Raw genomic sequence first — 10,736 nt, forward strand, 5'->3', positions numbered from 1 at the left:
CCATGAAAGCCTTCGACTTCACACTTAAGAGTGTCACATTTCCCTCTGCAACTGGGTTTTGTAAATGCTCACAGAAGTTCTGCTTGCAATCTGTATTGCCACCCAGTAAGGAAAGCTGGCTACAATTATTCCCTTACATACCATAACTGCAATCCCACTTTTTCAGCTCCTTATAAAATGTCCCGGTTTCTTGCACCTTCTCCCACTTTCTCCCTTTGTCCTCAGCTTACTTCCATTGCTGCAAAGAGGAAAAATCATTTTCAATCCTTAACAGGGAGGGGAGGAGAGGACAGTGTGAAAAATCTTGTCCTTCTCAATTGTTGTTGTTGTTGTGTGCCTTCAAGTTGTTTCTGACTAATGGAGACCCTAAGGCAAGACCGTACCATGGGTTTTCTTGGGAAGTTTCTTCAGAGGGGGTTTGCCATTGCCATCCTCTGAAGCAGAGAGAGTGTGACTTACTCAAGGTCACCGACTGGGTTTACATGGTTGAGCCAGGATTCAAACCCTCATCTCCAGTGTCCTCCACAGTGCTGGTCTCCTGTCCTTCCCAATAGCCTCAGGCAAAAGCAAACTGCCACAGCCTCTGCCGGCTTGTGTGTTCTTCCTTATTCATAACATTTGCCCTGTTGGCTCCATGTTGCTTGGCTAAATATGTCCTGGTTTTCATCTGCGAAATGTTGGACTATATGTTCTTCTTCTGGATAAGTATGTGGCCCTCCTAAAATTGCTAGATAGACTGCAACTCCCAGCATTCCTTGGCCTTGATGATGCTGGGGCTTGCAGTCTAAAAAACCTCTGGAAGGCCTCCCCAATGCTCTTCAATACCCATTTTGATTTTTCGTTCTGCCTCCTCAAAGCTGCTTGCTGTTCCCCACCTCTCTCAGTAACATTTTGCAAATGATTTTGCAGATTTGTATCATAGGCCCTTACAACTGTACAAATGTTTTGCGCATTTTTTAAAATAAAGTGATAATTTATGCAGAATATTGCACTTTTCTTCTTTCTCTGGCAATGAGTTGGGTAAAGCAAGTGGTGCAAAACTTCACACCCAGAACCCAAAATGGCAGCACCCTGAAACAGGTTGAGAGCACTTTTTCCAAAAACTGTAGCGGTGGCACAGTATTATAAGAAAGGTGAAGGTGCCCTTCCCAGATTTATAAGTGGCATGCTCCCTACTGAGGCTAGCCAAAAAAATATAATATAATATAATAAACCTCTGCTTAGGGAAGGCCTGCTGAAAGCAATGGGATTCTTTGAAGTCCCTTTCGTTTCCATGAGTCTCCTCAATGCAATATAAAATCTGGATCCCAAATATCATCTCTGCCATAAACACATAAGCTCCCTTCTCCCATGCTTGCAAACGGGGTGGCAGATTTTAGGACTGGGAAAGGGAGAAACCTGCTGAGATATCTAAGCAACAATCAAAATAAAAGATTAGCTTCTGCTGTGCCCAAAAAACAACAAAGCGCCAATCCTGGCACCTAGTGAAGCAGAAGCAGGAAGCAGAATGAAGAGCAGAGAGAGGAGGAGGCAGCTGAGTGGCATCGCACGTGTTTGGCATCTTTGGCAGGATGGGCAGAGCTCAGTGCAGGGCTGAGGAAAGGACTGTCTATGGGTCTCATGTGGCCCTCCAGGCCCTGACTTGCAGCACCAAAACCCCTCCGAATCTTCCAGCATAGTGTAGGGGTTTGAGTGTTGGGCTATGACTCTGGAGACCAGGGTTTGAATCCTTGCTCAGCCATAGAAACCTACTGGGCGACCTTAGGCGAGTCAGTCTCTTAGCCTCAGAGAACTGCAGTGGCAAAGGTTATGTTAATATGTAATAAACCGTAACTGCATATTGGATGTTACTTAATAATAAAAAGGATGGATGGATGGATGGATGGATGGATGGATGGATGGATGGACGGACGGACGGACGGACAGACAGACAGACAGACAGACAGACAGACAGACAGATAGATAGTAAAATCATAACAAATGTGCCTCTGGGTGCAAGTCTTTGCTGCTGCTCTTAGGGAAAAATACTGTAACTTTAGAAGGATCTCCCTATTTGCAACGAGGACAGGGCACCAAATAGACATCTTTCTCAAAATGGAATAGTAAATATGGACCTCATTCCCACTACAAAATAAATCTTTTTTGAGTCAAATCAATTAAGTGATTTAGCGCCAAATAGACGTTCACACTATTCGAGCTGTGATCGAACCTACCCATTTCAATTTAACCCACTTTGCGTTCACATTCAGCAAGGGATCAATTCAACATGGAGTCGCCTCATGGGGGTCACCATAAGGAACCGATTCAGATCTGCAGCCTGTTCACACTAGCACTGAATCAATTCATTGCAAAAAAAATGGGGGGTGCTGCAGGTCCAGAAGAACCAGTTTAAATGGGCTTAGCACTGGGTGACTGCAAGGGCAATTTAAACCGGTTCTGGTCAGTTTGCAAGCCAGTTTGATTATGTAGTGGGAAATGGTGTTACTGAATGGACTTCTTTGCCATGCTCAATGGAGGAACATTTTGGAAGTCTCTCCTGGACCGAAGGTTGAAATGTAGGGCATGCTCAGGAAAAGTAGGATGTCTGGTCCCTCTTCGCCATGCTCCTGGCAGATAAAATGAAATCCCTGATCCTCAGCCACACAGATCAACTAGTCTCATCTAGCCCTCCTCTCCTTCGCCACATACGCACATGCAGGCAATGCACAAAGAGATGCAATGCCCTGAAGCTGAGAAGGACCCGCTGGGCAGCAAGGAAGGTGTGATATTGAGGAAGGAGGAGAAACAAGTCAAGACATGGCCGGTGGTGGCTGAGAAGGATGAGTAGAAGAAAGCGGAACCAGGAAGAGAGGCAATGGGAGAGGCAAAGTAGCAATGGCAGCAATGCCCTCCACTTGTGACACTTGCCAAACCTTGCTGTGCATATCTTGTTGTTTGTTGTTGTCTTCCTCCAAGTTATTTCTGACTTATGGCGACCCTAAGGCAAACCTATCAGAGGGTTGTTCTTGGCAAGATTTGTTCAGAGGAGGTTTGCCACTGCCTTCCCCTGAGGTTGAGAGAGTGTGACTTGTCCAAGGTCTCCCAGTGGGTTTCATGGCTGAGCTGGGAATCGAACCCTGGCCTCCAGAGTAATATTCTAAGCCTCAGACCACTAGGCCACCCCTGATTCATATACAGCATCATCTAAAATCCACAAAACAGTGACAGAAAGCATGCTTATCAAATCTGCAGATGAGACCAAATTAGGAGGAATTGCTAATACCCCAGAGGAGAGGATCAAAATTCGAAATGGCCTTAATAAATTAGAAAGCTGGGCCAAAGCTAACAAAATGAATTTTAATACAGAGAAAGAAAAGATACTGCAATGGGGGGGGGGGGGGTGGAATGCACAGATATAGGATGGGGGACACCTGGCTTGACAACAGTAAATGTCAAAGGGATCTGGGAGTCCAAGTGGACCACAAGGTGAACGTGAGTCAACAGTGTGATGCAGCAACTAAGAGGCCAATGCAATTCTAGGGTGCATCAATAGAAGGGAATTAATAGTGCCACCGTATTCTTCTCTAGTCAAGCTCCACCTGGATTACTGTGTCCAGTTCTGGGCAAAACAATTCAAAAAGGATGTTGAGAAATTGAAGCATGTCCAAAGAATGGCGACTAAAATGGTGAAGGGCCTGGAAACCATGAAGCTCTGAGGAACGACTGAGGGAGCTGGGTATATGTTTATCCTGGAGAAGAGAAGGTTAATAAGTGATATGATAGCCCTGTTTAAATACTTGAAGGGATGTCACATTGAGGAGGGAGCAAGCTTGTTTTCTGCTGCCCCAGAGAACAGGACCCGGAACAATGGATGCAAGCTACATGAAAAGAGATTCCAGCTTCCAGACAGTAAGGACTGTTCGACAGTGGAACACACTCCTTCCTCAGAGTGTAACGGAGTCTCCTTCCTTAGAGGTCTTCAAACAGAGGCTGGATGGCCATCTGTCAGGGATGCTTTGATTTAGATTTCCTGCATGGCAGAAGGGGGTTGGACTGGATGGCCGTAGCGGTCTCTTCCAACTCTACGATGCTATGATTCTGAGTCAAATGAAAATCCAGATTAAGGAACAAGTGGTACCCAAGTATCTATCTTGCCTAGACCATGGGCATCACTGGTGAGGCTGCATCTACACTGCATCATCATCATCATCATCATCACCATCATCAAAGATATAGCTGAGTTAGTCTGTAGAATCAGTACGTAGAGAGATTTCGTAGCACCTTTAAGACTCTGTGAAAGAAAGAAGTTGGCAGCATGGGGTTTCCTAGACTAAACGCATCTGAGGAAGCAGACTGAAGTCTAGGAAAGCTCATGCTGCCAATTTCTTTCTTTCAGTTAGTCTCAAAGGTGATACAAGATCTCTATATTATTATTATTATTATTATTATTATTTCCTGCTTTTTCCCACAACTGGCACACAAAGGGGCTTATAAATTTTTTTTAAAACAGTACAATTAAAAAACATACAAAAGTGGGCATTAAAATAGAATTAAACTATTAAAGAATGAATGCAGTTTGACACGGCTTTAACTGACCTGGCTCAAAGCTATGGGATTCTGGGGTTTGTGGTTTTGTGAGCTATTTTGCCTTCTAGCAAACGATAAACCCCAAGATTCCAAAGGATGGCGCCATGGCAGCTAAAGCAGCGTCAAACCACATTAGTTCTGCAGTGCGGAAGCAGCCTTGGTCACAATGGGGCCCAGCCTGCCTCCATTTTGACCTTTTTTAAAGCATGAGACACTTTCTTTTGGCCTTTCGGGGCAAGCCAGGCTAGATGTTTCTAGCACTCTTGGCAAGCGTGAGAGGAAATATTGTTGCACGCAGGCGAGCGGCACAACTGGCTTCCCGGGGCCAGTTCAGTTTACACGGTGGTTGCCAGGCAACGGTTTCTCCGTGCAAGAATCCACTTTGGGGCCATTAGCGTTCCCTATTTATTTGGCAACGCAGGGGGTCCAAGGAGGGCAAGTGGGCGGCCAGAGGGCAGGGCCCATACCATCCTTCCCCAAAACAGTTTGGAAAAGATGGGAGGGTGTGGGCACAGGAATGGTACATTTCCAGGTGGGGACAAGAAAGGTATATTTCCAAATGGGCAAGAATGGTGTGTTTCCAGAGTGACAAAGAAAAGTATATTTTAGATGGTCAAGAAGGTACATTTCCAGAAGGACAAGTAAGGTGTATTTTAGATGCACAAGACATGTATCTTTCCAGATGGACAAGAAAGGTATATTTTAGATGGAAAAGGAAGTGCAGAATCATAGAACTGGAAGAGACCCCAAGGGCCATCCAGTCCAACCCTTTGCCAAGCAGGAATACAAAATCAGGTATATTTCCAGAAAGACAAGAAAGACATATTTCCAGGTGCACAAGGAGGACAGGTTGCTTATCTGTAACGGTATTTCTTCAAGTGGTCATCTGCGAATACACACAAATGGGTTATATCTGCACCTGCAAAGTTGACTGATATAACTCATTTGTGTGATTCACAGAGACCACAAAGAAGAAATTTCCAGGTGGACAAGAAATGTAGAATCATAGACTCATAGAACTGGAGGAGACCACAAGGAGCCAACTGGGCCAACCCACTGCTATGCAGGAATACACAATCAGATATATTTCCAGATAGACAAGAAAGGCAGAATCATAACAAATAATAGAACTGGAATACTATGATGAAGGAACTGGCAAAACCACTTCTGAATATTCCTTGCCTAAGAAAACCCAATGAAATTGATGAGGTCGCCGTAAGTCGGCAAGACTTGAAGACACGCATGTACAGGGTAGTGAGAATAACCAATGCAAATAGACTCAAACAGACCCAGGATAAAATGCTGCATGCCTTGAACATGTTCCAAATGCATTTGCATCACCGACTCCATCTTTATTCCAATGCTTGCACATGCGAGCAACTGAACTTGCAGAGATGTGCATTGATGTGGTTCCAGTGTGAATAACAAACCCGGAATGTGTGAGATGATTTGTATCATTGAATTAAAAAAACCATGTCTGAATGACCCCTTAGTTTGCCATGTCTCCATCCCAGGAGCACTGGGATTTGTAATCTTTTAAAGACATAATTATCTGCCAGGGAGCTCTATGTAATGGAGCAGTTCAAGGGAGAATCCTAAGAGCAGACTACAAATCCCAAAGGATGGAGCACTTTGTGTTTGGTCCTTAAAATCAGCATGGCTGTTCTATCTGTTTTAACTGCCTGTGGTTTCCCAATTATTTTTCTACCGTTGTTCCAGCCTGTTTTTAAATGTTTTCTGTCTGTGCATTTTAATGTTTTTTTTATCTTTTGTATACAGTCTCAAATGTCCTTGTGCACCTGAATAATTTAAATAATCTCTTCCAAGTATCTCCAACATCTGAATGTTGACCCTACAAAAGCTTGGGAACGCTAGATTTCCAAAAAAAATTGCTGGATTTTTAGACACCAGCCAAGACCTTTTTTTCTAGCCTACACTTTTAGCACACTGCATTGAATTATGCTGCTTATTATTCCTCTTCTGCTGTTGTGAACAGAAAGAGGAATTTACAAGGCCTTTCCCCCTTTTATCCCTGGAAAAGTCGACCGCTTGAGTGACGCAGAAAATACAAACAGCTACAGAAGGGTTTTTACTGTTTGACTTCATCATCCTTGCGGCTTTAATGGTTGTCCTAATAGTTTCCCCCCCCCCCCCTTATTTTAGCTTTAATGGTTGGGTGGCAGCTTGGAAATTTGGGGGGGAAATTACAAAATAAGCTGTCAGTTTTATCTTTCTAGGAAAAGGCCCTCAACTGGCTTGGAAAATTGGATGCCGGCAGCAGCGTGAGATGTGCCTTGGGGCCTTTTAGACACAAATTACAGTCGACGGCACCAAAGGCACAGGTTGCATCATTGACAAATTCTGCAAAGGTGGAAGGCATGGCCCCAAGTAATCCTCTGATGTCCCACTTTTTCATCTGCCTTTACAATGTACCAGTTTCTCGCTCCTCCTTCCACTTTCACCCCTCATCCTGGGCTTAGATTAATTCTTGCAAACTAATTTCAAAGTGCACTCCATTAACTCAAAAGGAGAAGAAGGAGAGGTGGAATCTTCCCAGTCCACTCAGGCAAAAGCAAACTGCTGCAGCCTCTTCTAGCTTCTATGTTGTTCCAAATTTATAACTATCACAATTTATTAGTATCATTTTTTGTATATATCCCACCTTTTCCCCAATGGCGGGACTCAAGGTGGGTGCCAACACGTTTAAAACAGTACAAGTTAAAAACAAGACAAAAGCATTAAGAAGTGTAAATATAAAGTTTAAAAAAAAATTTAAAAAGCTAAAAAATATTAAAATGTATTTAAAAACTACATACAGTGGGCCCTTGGTATCTGCTGGGATTTGGTTCCAGGACCAACAACAACCCCCCCCCCCGCCATGTATACCAAAATCTGTGGATGTTCAAGTCCCATTAAATACAATGGCAAAGTAAAATGGTATCTCTTATATAAAATGGCAGTATCAAGGTTTGCTTTTGGGATTTTTTTTAACAATATACTTTCATATATTGGACGCTTGAATTTGTGGATAAGGAATCCATGGATATGGAGGCCTGACTGTACAAACCTTGACGTCTGATTTGCATTTCAGATGATGATGATGATGATGATGATAATAATAATAATAATAATAATAATAATAATTTGTATACCGCCCTATGGAGCGTGGGGAGGATTGTACGGGAGGAGGCGGTCCCTGAGCTAGCTTGGACCCAAGCCATTTAGGGCTTTAAAGGTGATAACCAACACCTTGTACTGGGCCCGGAAGCTGATAGGCAGCCAGTGGAGGGACCTCAAAACCGGAGTAATGCAATTCTCCATCTTGACTACATTGCTTAGCCACACATGTCTTGGTTTTCATTGCAGGGTATGGGAAGGACTTCCAATCACCATGTTAAAACCTCATCCCAAAGCAGGAATGCCATTAAACCTCCCTTTGCTACAGAGGTTGGTGCGCATCCTCCAAAGGCCAACCTTAGGAAGAAAGGCATTTTAGCTGGCAAGTAGGAGTAATGGGTGCAGCAAGGAGGATCCACAGTGAGAGAGGCAGGAATAGCGTACAGATTTGCTTGCTAATGTTGTGTGCCCTGAAGTCATTTCTAATTTATGGCAACCCAAAGGGGAAACTATCACAGGGTTTTCTTGGCAGAAAGTGTTCAGAGGGAGTTTGCCACTGTCTTCCTCTGAGGCTGAGAGAGTGTGACAGATTGCACACTCATACGTATATATAAGTAGAAATCAGCCGTACAATAGCATGGCTAATTCTGCCTCCGTTATTCAACAGTATACCTTTACCTTGTGGTCTTCCTCTTTTCCTACTGCCTTCCACTTTGCCAAGAATTATCATGTTTTCCAATGAGCCATGCGGTCTACAGTTGCCAGACTGAAAACCGGAGAGGGTTTCTGTACCTTTTAACGGTTGCGCTGGGGAGAGGATTTCAGCAGGAGCTGCTTGTCACATAACCAGGTAATAAGCAAAGCTGGTTGAAATTCCCGCTTCTACACAGGTACAATTGCAACACCAAAAAACTGGTCGCCTTGGTACTCAAAAGTACTGCAGCCTCTATAGTGTTCCCTCCATATTCGCTGGGGTTAGGGGTGAAGGACTCCCGTGAATGTGAAAAAAACATATATAAAAAACCCCACAATCCTTTTTACCCGAATCTCCAGGTCCTCCAGTGCAACTCTAGTGTCAACATCTGCAAGAAACTGAACACAGAATCATGTTGAAGGACCTACAAATGCCTAGAGAAGTGTTTTCCCTAGGAACCTCTAGATCCTCCTGCATAACTCTCTGGTCAACTTCTGGCAGATTTGCACAGGAGGACCTAGAAGTTCCTAGAGAGAACATATTAATCAAAACTGCAAATAATCAAATCCGCAAAAGTCAAAGGCACAAATATGGAAGGCCAAGTGCAACAATACTGCAATCCAGTTGGGTTTTTTGAAGTAGAAGTCCTGTCTTTTTTTGGTCTTAAAACTCTTCACTTGTGGATGATGGCCATCTGGACGTACCGGGTGCAGAATCGGCCTCTGCTGAAACGCCCCCCCCCCTTTTTTTTTGTATCCATCTGTACTTCCCAATTCTGCACAAAGCTATTTAACCAAATCCTCATATAATCAAATCCACAAGTCAAATAAGCAGATGTGGAGGGTCAACCATAAACTGTTTGTTGTTAGGTGCCTTGCAGCCGTTTCTGGCTTATGGCGACCCAAAGGTGGATCTTTTAAGGGGGTTTCCTGGCAAGATTTCTTCAGAAGAGGTTTGCTCTTTCTTTCCTGAGGCTGAGAGAGCGTGACTTGCCCAAGACCACCCAGTGGGTTTCCATGGCTGAGCAGGGATTCAAACGCTAGTTTCCCAGTGTCCTAGTCCAACATTCAAACCACTGCGCCACACTGGCTGTTCTCGGATCTGCTAATGAGGCCAGATTGCAAATCTGAAGGCAAATGGCCACATTCTTTCCTACAATCTTCAAAACAAAGGGTATGATTATCATAATTCTCACTGTAAACACACTGTTGCATTTGTGTTTCTTAGATGATGGAAGGAACATCCAGCAGAATAAGGCCAGAGGACTCTCCAGTCCAGTTTCCTTTTTCCTCTATGCTGGCCAACAGTTGTCTCAGTAGGACAGCCTCCAAACCAGAATGGAAGACGGTGCTACTCCATGTTACCTCCACCAGACCTCAAAAACGTGGCTTTTTTTTTTTTAAACTGCAATCAAAAAATTACAAAGTGCATCTTGGAACTCTTTGCATCTTACAGGGAAAAGCCTGGGAATGGTACCTTTGGGGACTTAAACTCCCACCACTGGGCACTTTCTGGGCACTGTTGTCCAAAAGAGTAACTTTCCCAAGCTCTGGCCTCTTCTAGGTAAAGGATCAGTGGGTATTTCAGAGAGAATGCAGAGAATTTTGGGCTGTGCTTGGAGTCCAGATGGCATAACCATCTTTGGTGCTGGCAGCAAAGTCAACGCTTGCAATTATTTCAGGTTTTCCCAAACTTAGGAGGAGATGTTTACCTTTCAGATTCCCAGAATATCTTTCCTAGGCAAGACTTCTTCTGGGCTGTCTGGCCTTGAAGAATCTCTTCCTCCACGCCACTCTTTCTGCCAAAACAGGAGATCAAGTGGGTGAAGTTCCCAGAAAGAAAAGGGGTTGGAAAGAATGAGAAAAGGCACCATTCCATCTCCGAAAATCTAGCTAACTTCTAATAGGGGGGCATGTGTAGGAATTGTGTGCCCCCTCGTGGTGCTCAGTGAACCTTACAACCCTGGTCAGCCATAACCGGTCAGGGGCAAAACACACTTAGCAGCTCAATCCTAGCTCAATTGAACTGAAGGAACAAAAACATTAATAATAATTCTGCCTGCCAAGAATATTCCCCCTTTGTTACATTCAGAGCTTGCAGATTTAAAACAGAAATAGCTCCAAACCTCAGCAGAATTCCCTGCTGTGGACATGGAGAATGTGTTGCATTGCCGTTGTGCTCCTTCAGGTCATTTCTGACTTATGGCCGCCCTAGAGCAAATTTAGCATAGGGTTTTCTTGGCAAGATTTGTTCAGAGGGGGTTTGCTCCTTCCTCTAAGGCCGAGAGAGTGTGACTTGATCAAGGCCGCTCAGAGTTTCCATGGCTGAAAAGAGATTTCAACCCTGGTCTCCAAGGGCC

Source organism: Sceloporus undulatus, chromosome 6, assembly GCF_019175285.1.
Source record: "Sceloporus undulatus isolate JIND9_A2432 ecotype Alabama chromosome 6, SceUnd_v1.1, whole genome shotgun sequence".
NCBI classification, from domain to species: Eukaryota; Metazoa; Chordata; class Lepidosauria; order Squamata; family Phrynosomatidae; genus Sceloporus; species Sceloporus undulatus.